Source organism: Triticum aestivum, chromosome 1B, assembly GCF_018294505.1.
Source record: "Triticum aestivum cultivar Chinese Spring chromosome 1B, IWGSC CS RefSeq v2.1, whole genome shotgun sequence".
Lineage (NCBI taxonomy): Eukaryota > Viridiplantae > Streptophyta > Magnoliopsida > Poales > Poaceae > Triticum > Triticum aestivum.
Genome location: NC_057795.1, coordinates 272,726,697 through 272,744,878, shown reverse-complemented (window position 1 = coordinate 272,744,878; position 18,182 = coordinate 272,726,697).

Sequence of the window (18,182 nt, the reverse complement as noted above, 5' to 3'; positions counted from 1 at the left end):
CGACTGCCTCTGATACTAACTTGGCTGACTCTGTAGCATCATGTGGCCTTTTTAAACCTGCCTCAAAATGGATCTCCATTCTTCCTCCTTTAGATTTTGTTAATTTGTCAAGCATTATCCCTGTTGTCTGTTTCCGCTTGCGCCGTGGTGCTAGTTCAACAACGAATATGGAAAGTGTTAGTGTACATCAAATTGTGAGAGTACATATAAAGGAGCATGCAACTGCAACTTGACTCGGTCAGGTACCGTCTTGGTGTTGATGCTCATGAGGTTCATCTGATCTTGCCAAGTCCTGTTGTGTCAGCAGTGCTTTGGAAGTAGTGTTAGGTGTGAAGGTAGCTTGGGAACTGGCCAGTTTCGGAGTAAACGAATGAGTAACTCGTTGAGATGCTGGTACAGTTGAAGCGGATGCTGCAGCTGGTGGAGCAGGTGATACTATGTTTGTAGATTTAGCCGGTGGACTTGGACCTTCTACTGCACTATAAGTACCAGCAGAATCTCGATGGCAGATCCTTTTTTGTTTCACCCGACGAGTAACAGCACTCCCTATTATATTATTTTCCTTGCTCTTTTTTGACTTTGCCATGTCAAGCCGTACCCACAACACAAAAGAATAAAATCACTCTTCAGAACTCATTGATGCATGATACAGACAAGAAATACTTTGATGTAAGACAACCGTATGAGGATGGAATATGTAAGAAAAACAGGACGGCATGACATATTCACAGCTACGATGTGCAAACTAAGCAGAAGGATTTTCAAGAAAAATAGAAGTAATGCAAGCTAGACACCATATGAAAGATGCAACCAATATTACTCTGCCAAGTTAAAAGTGTCTTGTCATAAGTGGCAATTCGAAAAAATTAGAAGCAGTACAACGTAGAAATCAATGCAAGATACAACCACTATCAAACTGCCATGTTAAAAGCGTCCAAGCACGAGTAACTGATGCGGTATACACAACAGCAGTACTTTGATGTAAGAACATGGCATGATAGATAGATGCAGTGTATTCTAGACACAGAAAGCCATGTCATATGCACATGTATAACGTATAAACTCAGCAGGTGCAATTTAATCAAAATAGAAGAAATACAGGCTAGACAACATATGCAACATGAAACCAATTATCACACTGTCAACTTAGAGCAAGCACCTGCGATGGTGGAGTATGGGAGATGAACTCTTGATGTAGACTTGGGACTTCAACTTCATTAGCAGCAGTAGTGGAAAATCTAGAGTGTCTCTGTTTGCGTCAGTGCGGAGGACCACCAACATCCCCTAACTTACTCTTTTCCTTCCTATTTTCTGATATTGCCTTATGAAGTCAAAACCACAAGAAGATGAATAAAATTAGCTCTGCATAACTGGTTGATGCATGATACACACGAACACTACTTTGATGTAAGGCAAGCGCGGGATAGGGGGATGTAATATATACAAAAAAAGATAGCATTTCATATTCACACGTACGATACGAGGATGGAATATGTATAAAAAACAGTAAGCGGAAGGCAGTTCAACAAAATTAGAAGAAATGAAAGCTAGGCACCATATGAACATGCAACCAATATCAATCTATCAGGTAAAAAGTGTCTTGTCGTAAGTGCCATTTCTAGAAATTAGAAGTAGCACAAGCTAGAAGACAATGCAAGATGCAACCTACATCATAGTCCCAAGTTAAATGTGTCTTATGGGTAAGTGATCGTTGCAGGTATAAGTTGTAAGCTACGTAGATGCAATTCAACATAATCAGTAGCAATACAAACTAGACATCATACGGAAAACGCAACCACATATAACAGTTCCAAGTAAGAGCAAGCACCTGTGATGGTGGAGTAGGGGAGATGTGCTCATCATGTACACGTATGTTCTAGAAACAGGAACACGTGTCATATTCACAGGCATTATGTGTAAAGTAAGCAGATGCAATTCAAATTAGAAGCAATACAAGCTAGACATCATACGCAACATGCAACCACATATAATAGTGCCAAGTGTAATATCCCAAAATTCTAAATTTTGGAATGTTATATTAAATAAATTATTATGATTGTTTGTTTGATTGATTGACTGAAAGTGAGTGGAATTTGAAAATTTTGAAAGTTGAATGAGAGGGAATAAAAGGACTTTCCCAAAGCCTTCATCTTTGCAATTTGATGTCCATGAGTTCAAATTCATTTCATCACAAAACTCTAGAGTGAAGATGATATGACTTCTTCCATTTGAAATGAAAAGAGTTTTGAAAAGATTTGAATTCCATCTAAAGAAATTTCAAATTCAAAACTTTATGCAACTCAATGATTTTCAGGAGAGAAGATAAAATTACTTCTTCAATTATATGAAATATGAGTTGGAAGTTCAAAAGAATCAAATTGAAAGTCATTTGAAAGTACTTTGAAACTCCCTTTCAAATTTGGAATTATTTGGATTTTATTCAAATTAATTTTCTCCTAAAATTAAATAATTGGAAATAAGGGCAAAATGATTCAATTCAATAGAAAATTAGGAGAAAATGATTTTGAAATCATTTTGGTATTTTAAAAATGATTTTCGTTGAATTTTATTGCAGTAGTAGCACTGTTTGCTTTATTTAATTTTCTTTGATTTTATTTAAATTTTGATATATTATATGCCTATATATATATTTATTTTGTTGTCTCTATTTATTTTATTGTCTGTGCTTAAAAAAATAGAAAAAAGGGCAACGCCCAGCCAGCGCACGAGCGCTATAGCATCGTGCTTTAGGCCACGCACCAGCTTGTTTTGTCAAAAGAAAGGAAGAAACAAGGCCCAGCCCAGCAAGCAGCCGGGCGCCGCACGCACAGGAGAATCTCCCGGAGCGTCGCCTAGCGCCCCAGCGCCCACGTTCCCAAAAACAAAAAACGAGCGCCTCCAGGTTGCTGGACCGACTCCCTTCGCTCGTTCGCCGTCTCTCTCCCCACGGCCGACCTCTCTCTCTCACACCTGGCGCTTGGTCCCACCTCTTCTTTCCTCTTCCTCACGCACCAGATCAGAAACGTACGCGTACACGTACCCGACGCTGCTCCACGTCCGATTTATTTGGAAACCCTATCCCAAGTCAACCCCAGGCCCAAGAAATATGTCCTATAAATAGCCACGACCTGCCTCGACCGATTCCCTTCGAAACTCCTCGCCAAAACCCACCATATCGTCCGCTATCATCGTTCCAATCTGGACGCAGACGATGCAGTTCATCGCAAGCTTCCGACGCCAGTGAGACATCCCGAGCATCCTCCTTCATGGTTCCAACTTCTCTCGACACCTGGGCTCTGTTTGACATGGTCTTGCGATCCCTCTCCATCTACAACAGCAGTACTAATCTTGTTGTCTTCGCCGGAGCACACGGAGCACTGAGCTTCACCACTTTGTTCCGTCGCCGTTCGTCATCGTGGACCATCTCCAACTCCACCACCGGACAAGACACTCACCGTTGCATCCTCTAGACACTCCGTCCGTCGTGCACGACCGCCGGAGCTTCCGCCACCACCACGCCTGAGCCACCCCAACACTCCACGCTCCTCTTTGTAAGTGTACGATCACATCCTCGTTCAGTTAAAAAAAACGGTTTCGTTTGTTTTGGTAGATCGGTTTTCTTTTGTTAGATCGAACCGGCACAACGTTTTTTTATTTGTACGTGCGCTAGCGTTTTAAATATATTTTGGCTAAGCATTAGATTGTTACGGGTCGCACCCCCAAGGCCCATTAACACCGTCTGTTTTATTTTTATTTTCAGTAGTTTTGTTTCTGTTTTTAAAACAGATAGTTCCAGTCTTGAAAATTTTAAATCTCTTAGGTTATTTAGAGTTTTTGTTTGATTCCTTTTGCTCTGGTCTGCAAATTTCCTAAAATTTCTGTATAAAATAGTTTCGGCCCTGTTTAGTTTTTAAAAATTGTTTTATGTGAGTTTAGTCAGATGAGTATTTCAGCTATAAAACGAGTTAGGATTAAATTTTTTTAGTGTTTCTTTTTGCCACTACTTTGTTTTGACATTGCTTATAAGTAGGATTAATTTGGTTATTTATAGATTTTATTAAAATTATTTTTACACGAAAACAACACTGTTTTAGTTTATTTCACTTTGTTGCTGTTTTCTATTGTTTTAATTATTTTAAAATTTGTTTTCACCTTTGTTATATTTTATTTCAGATTCGTTTCTGTAGTTAGAGGGTTAAACCTAATCGATTAGACGTGTTCCCGGTTACGAACAATTTGAGCATCTGGACCTGGATTTATCTCGGAACTCTCAACACCGAACTGATAATTTAATTGTGAGCAACTTATGATGATTTGGGCTATGAGACGTCGGTTGGTGGAACCATGTCATGATAGAAAAGTCATACACAGACTCCAATTATTCCTTTGATGTAGGGAAAATAAAACCGGCTTTTATGCAAAACAACTCAGACACAGAGCCACAATGCCATATTGCATATAGAATAGTTTTTATCATTTATTTTCTCATATTGTGATCTTGCCGGTACATTCAATGTACTGACCTACATGGCTGCAACGTATCATGTTGCAGATACTTTCTTCCGATGAGTAAAAGTACGGTACAGGTTGTGGTCTACACTCAACCTGCCGATGGCGTTGATCGGACTCCACACCCGACTATTTTGTTTCCGCTGTGACTTATGAGGTATATATCCGTTTTACGTTATTCATACATGTGATTACACTTTGATATATACATTGATGTACTGTGTGTGCCAGCATACTGATCCAAGGATGGCACAGATACACAGAGGCTTGACCGTCTGAGGTCGGGTCGCTACAGATATGGTATCAGAGCACATGTTGACTGTAGGACGTGACCCTAGAAATCGGAAAGCCCTTAGAACAGAAAATTTCTAAAACTTTATTTTCAAAAAGATCCTTTACTTCTCATCCTTTCTCGATTTTATCAAACATTCCCTCTTACCTAAAGTAGTTAGAAGATACCCTATCCCTTTGACCACCCGGAGGATCAACTGAAGCCACTCCAAGAAGGATCACATATCGGAGAACTGATGGCCACTTCATAGTAAAGAGGATTTCACTATGCATTAGAAGAGTTGAAGCTACAAGAGTTGAAGACTCCGAAGACTTGAAGAATTTGAAGACTCTAAAGATTTATTTGACCTTTAGAGGACCAAACCCATGTTATATACTTACGTTAGATGCGACACTTTGTGAGATTTCATTTGTTTGATATTTTCCGACAGCCACAAAGTAAAACCCGTTTCTTTAAAACTATTGTTTGTATTGTGTGTGTGTGTGTGTGTCTCTCCCCACCTCTCTCATATCTCATCCCAAAAGTTTTGGACCCCATAGATAATGAATGAAGTTGGACTGATATTCTCTGGACCGAAGACTCAACCGGAGGCAGAGCTATGGATTCGGAACATGGAGAATCACTTCGGGAGCAATTTGGTTTCAAGGAAGAATGAAGTATCACACGCTCTTCAGTACTTTGAAGGAAGTGCTGCAACATGGTGGCAGATGCATCAAGCCATACAGGGATGGAATGGAGCAAAGACTTGGGAAGAATTCAAGAAGACTCTAACAAGATCTCCTCTTATCCGGAAGCACCATGATACACCAAGAAATAAACCTTATGCCTGCAAGATTTGCGGAGAAATAGGACACACCCAGGAGGAACACAAGGATGGATGCCCTCATTGTGAGGAGAAACACCCAGCCGAGGAATGCCCAACTAGTCAGGTGACTTGTTTCTTGTGTGAAGGAACCACCCACTACCCGGCTCAGTGTCACATTTATCCCACTGTGCAACAAACTATTCAGAAGCAGGAAGATGGAATGGAAGAAGCCCTCCGAGAAGTAATCAAAGAATCTGTGATGAAGGAATGTGTTGAAGACCCTGATGGAGAAGGCCTCAACAGATTTTACTCCAATGCCTGCTATTCATGTGGAGAAGAAGGACATTTTTCACAGTATTGCACCAAGGAAAGAAAAGAGTATCTAGGATACTTCTCGACAGAAGCAGTGGTGTTTGATCCACAAGGAATAGAAGGTTTCAGAACGAAGAAACCCAGGAAGAGAAAACAAAGACACCCTCAGAACAACCCAATTTCTGCAAAGAGGGACAAGAGTCAGATTACCTGTTTTGAATGTAAGGACGTCGGGCATTATGCCAATGATTGTCTCGAAAGGAGGCAAGAAACTCAAGGAGTGGGCACCATCACCAAGAAGCTCCGGGACATGTCGGAAGTTATTTGTTTTCGTTGTAAGGAAGCAGGACATTTTGCTAGGGAATGTTCAGATCAGGAGAAAGCTGGAGCTGAGTAGTGGAGATGTTGATATCAGTAATAAGTGTAGTATGGAAAACACTTTTATTTTCATGAGAATGCAGAGTTGAGTTATGTAATAGATTACTCAAAGATTGTAATAATTCATGACTCAATAAAGTTGATATGTCATATGCTGAAAGGCTTTAAGGAGTTGTTATGTTTTATCTTGGAAATTAATATTCTGGGTGAACATGGAAGAAAATGAGTTGTGATGCATAAATCGGATGTTGGAAATTGAGTTTGAAGTTTTGTTTGGATGATATGAATGTGTACCCAAGGAGATATGTACCTTATTTTGAGTACCATTTTTGTTCTACAACTGCAGATGACGACCCTTTATGAGTCTTTCCTCAAGGGTCCGGAAACGATCATGACCCTGGCAAGTGATCATGACTACCCGAAAATCCTGAAGGACACGATGAAGCATATTCACCTTGAAGGAGATGCAGTCTACAAAGGCTACCCCTTCATGCAAAAGGTAGTGGAACTTTGGTATGTGGAGGTACACCTCCACCGTATGAAAGGAGTTTGCCTAAAGATGATGGGGCAGTACTTTTTCATCTCACGTGTACCACAAGAAACTTTCTTTGACGCTGTTTGTGAAGCAGCCATGGAAGCCATACGCCACATCAGAGAAATACTTGAAGCAAGACTCTGTTATACTCAGGAATACCTAAGATAAGTGCATGCAGAGATGATGGAGATGAAGCTCAAGGCCACCACGATGAAACAGAAGATTGAAGATTTCAAGGAGCATGTCGCACAATTCTAGTTGGACTGAAGGATCCTCAAGGAGGAAAAATGAATAAAGTGGGAAGTAATGCTTGACCATACCAAACCATGTGGGTGGTAGCATTTGTAATAAAAGTACTTTTTGGAATTTGGATTCATGAAAAATGGTTAAGGATGTAATAAAAGTTTTGATATGAAAATAATATGATTTATGGATGAACTAGTGCATTTCATTTTAAGTGTGGTGGTACTCCGTAAAGCCACGGGATCAATGAAGAAAGAAATGTGTTATTCATGACGGTCCATAGAAGGGAGCTGGACCAAATAAGTTGGAGTTTTGTATGATCATCACCGCAAGGATATGAAGAAATGAAATACTATATGATTTAAAAGAGGTATAATGGGGAATATGGAACATTAATCCTCAAAAGGATGAGTTAAAGATGTGCGAGTGTTTAATTGGGCCCACAACCCACATGCCCAGGAATTTATAAGGAATCAAGGACTCCCTGGAAGAAGAAATTTGGAAGAAGCTACCAGCAGACGTTTCATAGGAGGTTACGCAAAACCCCAGAGTGGAGAAGAAATGATAGATGTCTTGTTCAGTTTGCAGAACCAATGGATTTACCTGAACCCTGTTCAAGGACAAGAGAAATTCTGCAAGGCTTGTGAGGATGCCCAAGTGATAGAATACGTGATTCACCTTCAATGTATGAAGTAATGGTTGAAGTACGAGATGGATTGGCCCCCATACCGGAGACTTCTAGCATGAACTATCATATGTTGATGGAAAATCAGAGAGACTTGAAAACCTTAGAAGAGCGTCGATACGACAAGCCAAAAACCTTAGAATGGTAGGACGATGGAACCCTGTACATGCAACCGTTGCCAATTGTAGGTTATAAGGTAAGATTCAGCCCAGACCATTTTCGCGCAGGAGAAACCTGTATTGGTTGACCACCATGAGATCTAGAGAGTTGTTTAGTATTGGCGACAAACCTGTCAGCTAAGGAGACCGAGTCTCGGAGGAACATCACCAGGATGAAAGGACACGTGTTTGAGGAAAAGGTTTTGACCCTACCGGAAGAGCCCCAATGTAGGAGTTACTCCGAAGATGTGAGAAGACCGATAGTGTTCACACTAAGGATGGAGTACATAAGATCTGTTGGAACCATAACCCTGTTTTTAAGTGTGGTAGCACAATAGACCATTTCGATTGATGGATTTGCTAGAAGACCCCCAAACCCTAACCTTTCTTGCTAGCCTCTTCGAATCTCGAGGACGAGATTCATTTTAAGTGTGGTAGGTTTGTAACATCCCAAAATTCTAAATTTTGGAATGTTATATTAAATAAATTATTATGATTGTTTGTTTGATTGACTGACTGAAAGTGAGTGGAATTTGAAAATTTTGAAAGTTGAATGAGAGGGAATAAAAGGACTTTCCCAAAGCCTTCATCTTTGCAATTTGATGTCCATGAATTCAAATTCATTTCATCACAAAACTCTAGAGTGAAGATGATATGACTTCTGCCATTTGAAATGAAAAGAGTTTTGAAAAGATTTGAATTCCATCTAAAGATATTTCAAATTCAAAACTTTATGCAACTCAATGATTTTCAGGAGAGAAGATAAAATGACTTCTTCAATTATATGAAATATGAGTTGAAAGTTCAAAAGAATCAAATTGAAAGTCATTTGAAAGTACTTTGAAACTCCCTTTCAAATTTGAAATTATTTGGATTTTATTCAAATTATTTTTCTCCTAAAAGAAATAATTGGAAATAAGGGTAAAATGATTCCATTCAATAGAAAATTAGGAGAAAATGATTTTGAAATCATTTTGGTATTTTAAAAATGATTTGCGTTGAATTTTATTGCAGTAGTAGCATTGTTTGCTTTATTTAAATTTTTGTTGATTTTATTTGGACTGGAAAATACGTTCATGTTTCAGGATTTCTTTTTCTGAAAAGTTTGATATATTATATGCCTATAAATATATTTTTATTTTGTTGTCTCTTTTTATTTTATTGTTTGTGTTTAAAAAAATAGAAAAAAGGGCAATGCCCAGCGAGCGCACGAGCGCTATAGCATCGTGCTTTAGGCCACGCATCAGCTTCTTTTGTCAAAAAAGAGAGGAAGAAAGAAGGCCCGACCCAACAAGCAGCCAGGCGCCGCACGCACAGGAGAATCTCCCAGAGCGCCGCCCAGCGCCCCAGCGCCCACGTTCCCAAAAATAAAAAACGAGTGCCTCCAGGTTGCTCGACCGACTCCCTCCGCTCGTCCGCTGTCTCTCTCCCCACGGCCGACCCCTCTCTCACACACCTGGCGCTTGGCCCCATCTCTTCTTTCTTCTTCCTCACGCACCAGATCAGAAACGTACGCGTACACGTACCCGACGCCGCTCCACGTCCGATTTATTTGGAAACCCTATCCCAAGTCAACCCCAGGCCCAAGAAATATGTCCTATAAATAGCCACGACCTTTCTCGACCGATTCCCTTTGAAACTCCTCGCCAAAACCCACCATATCGTTCGCTATCATCGTTCCAATCTGGACGCAGACGCTGCAGTTCATCGCAAGCTTCCGACGCCGGTGAGACATCCCGAGCATCCTCCTTCATGGTTCTGACTTCTCTCGACCCCTAGGCTCTGTTTGACATGGTATTGCAATCCCTCTCCATCTACAGCAGCGGTGCTAATCTTGTTGTCTTCGCCCGAGCAGCCGGAGCACCGAGCTTCACCACTTCGTTCAGTCGCCGTTCGTCATCGCGGACCATCTCCAACTCCATAACCGGACGAGACACTCACCGGTGCATCCTCTAGACACTCCCGCCATCGTGCACGACTGCCGGAGCCTCCGCCACCACCACGCCCGAGCCACCCCAACGCTCCATGTTCCTCTGTGTAAGTGTACGATCACAAACGGTTTTGTTTGTTTTGGTAGATCGGTTTTCTTTGATTAGATCGAACCGGCACAACATTTTTTTATTTGTACGCTTGCTAGCGTTTTTATTATATTTCGACTGAGCATTAGATTGTTACGGGTCGCACCCCCAAGGCCCATTAACCCCGTCTGTTTTATTTTTATTTTCAGTAGTTTCGTTTCTGTTTTTAAAACAGATAGTTCCATTCTTGAAAATTTCATATCTCTTAGGTTAATTAGAGTATTTGTTTGATTCCTTTTGCTCTAGTCTACAAATTTCCTAAAGTTTCTGTATAAAATAGTTTCGGCCATGTTTTAGTTTTTAAAAATTGTTTCATGTGAGTTTTAGTCAGATGAGTATTTCTGCTATAAAACGAGTTAGGATTATTTTTTTAGTGTTTCTTTTTGCCACTGCTTTGTTTGGACATTGCTTAGATGTAGGATTAATTGGGTATTTATAGATTTTATTAAAATTATTTTTACATGAAAACAACACTGTTTTAGTTTATTTCACTTTGCTGCTGTTTTCTATTGTTTTAATTATTTTAAAATTTATTTTCACCTTTGTTATATTTTATTTTAGATTCGTTTCTGTAGCTATAGAGGGTTAAACCTAATCGGTTAGCCGTGTCCCCGGTTACGGACAATTTGAGCATCTGGATCTGGATTTATCTCGGAACTCTCAACACTGGACTGATAACATAATTGTGGGCAACTTATAATGATTTGGGCTATGAGACATCGGTTGGTGGAACCATGTCATGATAGAAAACTCATACACAGACTCCAGTTATTCCTTTGTTGTAGGAAAAATAAAACCAGCTTTTATGCAAAACAACTCAGACACAGAGCCACAAAGCCATATTGCATATAGAATAGTTCTATCATCTATTTTCTCATATTGTGATCTTGTCGGTACATTCAATGTACTGACCTACATGGCTGCAATGTATCATGTTGCAGATACTTTCTTCCGACGAGTAAGAGTACGGTACAGGGTTACGGTCTACACTCAACCTGCCGATGGCGTTGATGGGACTCCACACCCGACTATTTTGTTTCCGCTGTGACTTATGAGGTATATATCCATTTTACGTTATTCATACATGTGATTGCACTTTGATATATACATTGATGTACTGTGTGTGCCAGCATACTGATCCAGGGATGGCACAGGTACACAGAGGCTTGACCGTCTGAGGTCGGGTTGCAACCCCAAGTTAGAGCAAGCACATGTGATGGTGGAGAAGGGGAGATGTGCTCATCATCTACACAGCCTTGTTGGGAGGATGGCGGAGTAGAATCTGTAGAGACCAACTGTTTGAGTTGCTCTGAAGGACCACCATCATCCACTGCCGGACTAATTTCCGTCAACTGTAATGATTTTGCATTGTGAAGTCAAACCGATAAGAAAAAGGAATAAAATTCACTCTTCAGAACTCATTCATGCATGATGCTGACGAACACTACTCGGATGAAAGGCAAACACATGATGCGAGGATGGAATATGTATGAAAAATAGGATCACATGACATATTCACACCTATGATGTGGTAACTAAGCATAAGGCATTTCAACAAATTAAAAGGACTGCAAGCTAGACACCATATGAAAGATGCAACCAATATCACTCTGCCAAATTCAAACTGTATGGCGTTTCAACAAATTAGAAGCAGTACATGCTAGAAATCATATGCAAGACACAACCAGTATCACAGTGGCGACTTAAAGGTGCCTTATCATAAGTGACTGATGCGCGATATGCAAGAACAGTAGTCTGATATAGAAACAGGAACACATGTCATATTCACAGGCATTATGTGTAAAGTAAGCAGATGCAATTCAACAAAGTTAAAAGCAATACAAGCTAGACATCATACGCAACATGCAACCACATATAATAGTGCCAACTTAGAGCAAGCACCTGTGATGGTGGAGTAGGGGAGATGTGCTCATCATCTACACAGCTACGTTGACTGTCTAGCCTTGCGTTGTCTTGTGAATCTTATTGGGAGGATGGCGGAGTAGAATCTATAGAGAACCTCCGTTTCAGTTGCTCGGAAGGACCACCATCATCCAATGCCTTGCCAATTTCCTTCGGCTTTATTGATTTTGCATTGTGAGGTCATACCGACAAGAAAAAGGAATATAATTCGCTCTTCACAACTCATTCATGCATGATACTGACGAACACTACTCTGATGAAAGGCAAAGTCATGATACGAGGATGGAATATGTACGAAAAAATGGACAGCTTGACATATTCACACCTATGATGTGGTAACTAAGCAGAAGGCACTTCAACAAATTAGAAGCACTGCAAACTAGACACCATATAGAAGGTGCAATCAATATCACTCTGCCAAGTTAAAACTGTCTCGTCATAGGTGGCGTTCATCAAACTAGAAGCAATACATGCTAGAAATCATGTTCTAGACGCAAACCAATATCACACTGCCAACTTAAAGGTGTCCCATCATAAGTGACTGATGCAGGATACACAAGAAGAGTAGTTTCATATAAGAACATGGTGTGATAGACAGATATAGTATGTACCAAAAACAGGAATGCGTGTCATATTCACACGCATCATGTGTAAGCTAAGCAGATGCATTTTACACTAATTAGGAGCAATACAAGCTAGACACCATATGCAACATGCAACCAGATATCACACTGCTAAGTTAGAGCAAGCACCTTGGATGGTGGAGTAGGGGAGCGGAGACTTGGACCTTGTAATGCATTATCAGTACAAGGAGGACCATTTATGTTGCTGCAGAGGACCACCATCATCGCCTTCCTTACTCTTTTCCTTCCTCTTTCTTGATTTTGCCTTGTCAAGTGAAACCCACAAGAAAAAGGAATAAAATTTGCTATCCAGAACTCATTGATGCATGATACTGACAAACACTACTTTCATGTAAGGTAGCTGTATGATAGGAGGATGGAGTATGTATGAAAAACAGGACAGCCTGACATATTGACATGTATGATGTATAAAGTGTAAACTAAGCACAAGGTGCTTGAACTTGTTAGAATCAATGCAAGCTAGAAACCATATGAAAGATGAAACCGATATCACTCTGCCAAATTAAAAGGGTGCCCTAACAAATGTATTTTACCAAATTAGAAGCAATACATGGCAGTAGGCTAGAAATAATATGCAATATGCAACGAATAAAGGTGACTCATCGTAAGTGATTGATGCAGGATACAGAAGAGAGGTAGTTTCATGTAAGAACAAGGTTAACACATAGATGTAGTGTGTACCAAAAATAGGAAGGCATGTCAGATTCACAGGTATAGTGTGTAAACTAAGCAGATGCAATTTACCCTAATTAGAAGCATTACAAGCTAGACACCGTATGCCACATGCAACCACATATCACACTGCAAAGTTAGAGCAAGCACCTATGATGGTGGTGTAGGGGAAGTGCGGTCTTCAAATACAGAGCTACGTTCAATATCTTCATTTAGGCTTGCTGTTTCTTGAGAATCACGTGGAGAAGATGAAATTGCATTCTTTATAGGAGTAGTGCGTCTCATATTAACCCACACGCGTGACTGTCTCATCATAAGAGATAGATGCAGGATACACAAGAACAATAGTTTGATGGAAGAACGTGGTGTGATAGGCAGATGTAGTATGTACGAAAAACAGGAAGGCGTGTCATATTCACATGTATAATGTGTAAGCTAAGGAGACTCAATTTAACAAATTAGGAGCAATACAAGCTAGGCACCATATGCAACATGCAACCAGATATCACACTGCCATGTTAGAGCAAGCACCTTGGGTTGTGGAGTAGGGGAGATGAGATTTGGAACTAGCACTATAGTACGAGTAGCAGGAGAATCTGCAGAGATCATCTGTTTCGGTTGCTCCAGAGGACCACCATCATTCCGTGCCTTCGTCCTTTCAGATTTTGCCTTGTCAAGTAAACACACAAGAAAAAGGAATGGAATCCGCACTTCCAAATTCGTTGATGCATGATACTGACGAACACAACTCTTATGTATGGCAACCACATTGTAGGACGATGGAATATGTATGAAAAACACTAAGCAGAAGGCATTTCAACAAAGTGGAAGCAATGCAATCTAGACACCATATGAAAGATCCAACCAAAATCACTCTACCAAGTTAGATGTGTCTCATTATAAGTGGCACTTCAACAAATTAGAGGCAATACATGTTTGAAATGATATGCAAGATGCAACCAATATTACAATGTCAACTTGAAGGTGTATTGTCAGAAGTGATTGATGAGGGATACACAAGAAAAGTAGTTTCATGGAAGAACATGGTTAATAGAAAGACGTAGTATGTACCAAAAACAGGAAGACATGTCATATTCACAGGTATAATGTGTTAACTAAGAAGATGCAATTTACCCTAATTAGAAGCATTACAAGGTAGACACCATATGCAACATGCAACCACATATCACACTACCAAGTAAGAGCAATCACCTGCGATGGTGGTGTGGGGGAATTCTGTCACGCCCAATATGCGATACTACCCTAAAGAGACTCGAAGGTCCCACCAAGGATAGAACCGCATATTGATACGCTTTTGCAAGGTGGATATCATTACATCAACATTAAATAAAAGATGGGGGTACATACAAAAGGCATACAATGCCACACGAATACAACATCATCTTACATAAGATCACCATCCGACTATGGATGAAACACAAACAGAAACTCAAACGACATCCACCCTGCTAGCCCAGGCTGCCGACCTGGAACCTATCCCCTGATCGAAGAAGAAGCAAAAGAAGAACTCCAAAACAAGCAAACATCACTCTCACGTCAAGATCATCGCATAACCTGTACCTGCAACTGTTGTTGTACTAATCTGTGAGCCACAAGGACTCAGCAATCCCATTACCATGGGTATCAAGACTAGCAAAGCTTAATGGGAAAGGAAGGGGTAAAGTGGTGAGGTTGCAGCAGCGACTAAGCATATATGGTGGCTAAACATACGCAAATAAGAGCGAGAAGAGAGCAACCGTGTTCACTTCCCGGACTCCGCCGAAAAGAGACCATCACGGCTACACACGCGGTTGATGCGTTTTAATTCGGATTTGGTGTCAAGTTATCTACAACCGGACATTAACAAATTCCCATCTGCCACATAACCGCGGGCACGGCTTTCGAAAGATAATACCCTGCACGGGTGTCCCAACTTAGCCCATCACAAGCTCTCACGGTCAACGAAGGATATTCCTTCTCCCAGGAAGACCCGATCAGTCTCGGAATCCCGGTTTACAAGACATTTCGACAATGGTAAAACAAGACCAGCAAAGCCGCCCGATGTGCCAACAAATCCCGATAGGAGCTGCACATATCTCGTTCTCAGGGCACACCGGATAAGCGAAGCGTACATGTACCAACGTAACCCAAGTTGCCAAGGGACGGTCCCGCACGGTGCTCTAGTTTGGACCAACACTCGGAGGAGCACTGGCCCGGGGGGTAAATAAAGATGAACCTCGGGCTCCGGAAACCCAAGGGAAAAAGGGCTAGGTGAGGCAAATGGTAAAACCAAGGTTGGGCCTTGCTGGAGGAGTTTTATTCAAAGCGAACTGTCAAGGGGGTCCCATAAATCACCCAACCGCGTTTGGAACGCAAAGTCCGGGAACATAATACCAATATGACGGAAACTAGGGCGGCAAGAGTGGAACAAAACACCAGGCATAAGGCCGAGCCTTCCACCCTTTACCAAGTATATAAATGCATTAATAAAATAAGAGATATTGTGATATCCCAACCATAATCCTGTCCACCATGGAGCAATCTTCAACTTCACCTGCATCTAACAACGCCATAAGAGGGGCTGAGCAAAGCGGTAACATAGCCAAACATGGTTTGCTGGGAAGGGTGGAAAGGTTAGAGGCTGACATGGCAATTTGGGAGGCTTGAAGAACAAATGATAGGTAGCGCAGCAAAGCGATAGGACGAAGCAACTAGCATAGCAATGATAGTAGTGAGATCCAAGGTGACGGTCATCTTGCCTAAAATCCCGCTAGGAAGAAGAACGAGTCCATGAAGAAGACGAACGGATGAAGCCGAACCAAGCGTAGACGAACGAATCCTCACGATCGCAACGAAACGGGAACTATCGAGAGAAGCACACAACATGGTAAACACACCACACATATACATGACATGATGCACACTCAAGTATGATGCATGACAAGGCTAGATGAGGCTACTCATGGCAAGAGATGATGCATACAAGAGCAACACTTCAAAGCAAGTTTAAATGAGGCCGGAAACAACATATAACAATTCCGGTAAGTCCTCATATGAAAATTTAGAAATTGGTCCAGAACTGAATAAACCTTATATCCAAGTTGTTAAACAGCAAGTTAAGATGCACCAAGATGATCTACACGAGATTCTAGTCAAGTTACATATAAAGTTCATTTAATTCGGAGCTATGGCCAAGAAGATATGAGCAAAACAAGTTAAACATGGCATTGATGCAAAATGCATACAAACATCAAGCAAACACCTCAAAACAAGGATGCAACATGTTAATATGAAACTACATACAAAATCAAGCAAGTTTCATATAGATCACACTCAAAACGGAGCAACGGTTCAACACATACACTATATACAAGTTTAAAGGACAAGCTGTCCAAAACAGCAACTAGGCATCTAGCAAGCATCAAAACAATATGCTACAGCACCCCAACATAAGAACAAAAGGCATGGGCATGAAGTACAGGTAAAGCACAACAAAACATGAACACTGAGCTATCTCCAGAAAACACTAGAACATGCTCAAAAGGACATGGCAAAATTGCAAATAGTAACAGTTTCAGACTTAGCAGAAATAACATCAGGTTGCAATGTTTAGAGCTATCAAACAACATGCTACAGGAACTTAACATGGCAAACAAAACCATGGCATGCTAGTACTAAAGACAAAGAGAAAAAGTCCCTTACTGAACTAATTCCAAAGATCAACATAAAAGATGGTAGCATCCATGCAAACATGGCAAATGATATGACAGAATCATACATGGCAGGAACAACAATAAGTTGGTATGTTGGTGAGCTTGTACAACTCACCACAGAGTAATACATGGCATGGCAAGGTGACCAACAGTAAGATAACATATTTATGAAGCTAAACATGGCAATAGAAAGTTCATAGGGTGCATGGATCACTAGCAAAGCTCATGGAAAAACTGAACTTAAAGTTAATAGACTGACAGCAACATTATTTAACAAGTTTGGAGCAAGATTACAACAAGCTACAGCAGGCTATAAATGCAACCAGTGGCATGGATGGATAGATCATGACATGTATAACAAAACATCCTTAGTGAACATCTCCAGATTATGCATGGAATGACTTGTAGCAGCAGGTTTACATAGCATCATGATATAGCAGATTCAGACTAGCAAAACAGCAACAGCAAGTACCCTAATTCACGAGCTCAATGCACTCACTACAAGACTCACAAAAATACATGGATTGCACCCCTGTAAAGATGGCATGCCATAGTTCAAAACACATGTAGACATCAAGCTCATAGGATGCACACACAAAATGTAATGAAAAAGACAAAACAGCAAGTTCTGTTAATAGACAGCAGTTAACATCATATAGCACTCTTGCAACGATGATAAGGGCATCAAGACGAACTCAAATGAACATGTCACAATGGAACAAAATGAAGAGTATCTCATGATGAACATTTTGATATATTATATGCACAAATCAGAGTAGCACACACAAAGTTATGGCATGATGAACATGGATACATATGATGAAAATCTCAGGGACAACGAAATTTTTACCCCGTGAAATCTGGACAAGGAAATCCCGGGACCGAGGGATCCGGGCACGGGGATCCGTTTGGTTGGATGGCTGGGGACGTCCACAGTTATGGTGGTGCAGATCGGGGAGGTTCGGCGACGGGGTGGCCAGTGCTCGGGGCTCCGGCGAGCGGGAAGGCCGGCGGCGAGGCTTGACGATGGCGGGGCGTGCAGGGCAGCAGGATCTGGGCAACGCCGACCCGGATCTGGCCGGAGGCGAGCCAGCTGCGATGAGAGGAGGCGCGGGCGCGAGGAACGGGGGCGGGATCCGCGGCTGAGCACGCCGGCAGGGCGGCGGATGGGCGTCGGCGGGTGAGCGCGGGGCGCTCGACGTGGGGGCGCGACGGAGGAGGCGGGGTCCGGCGAC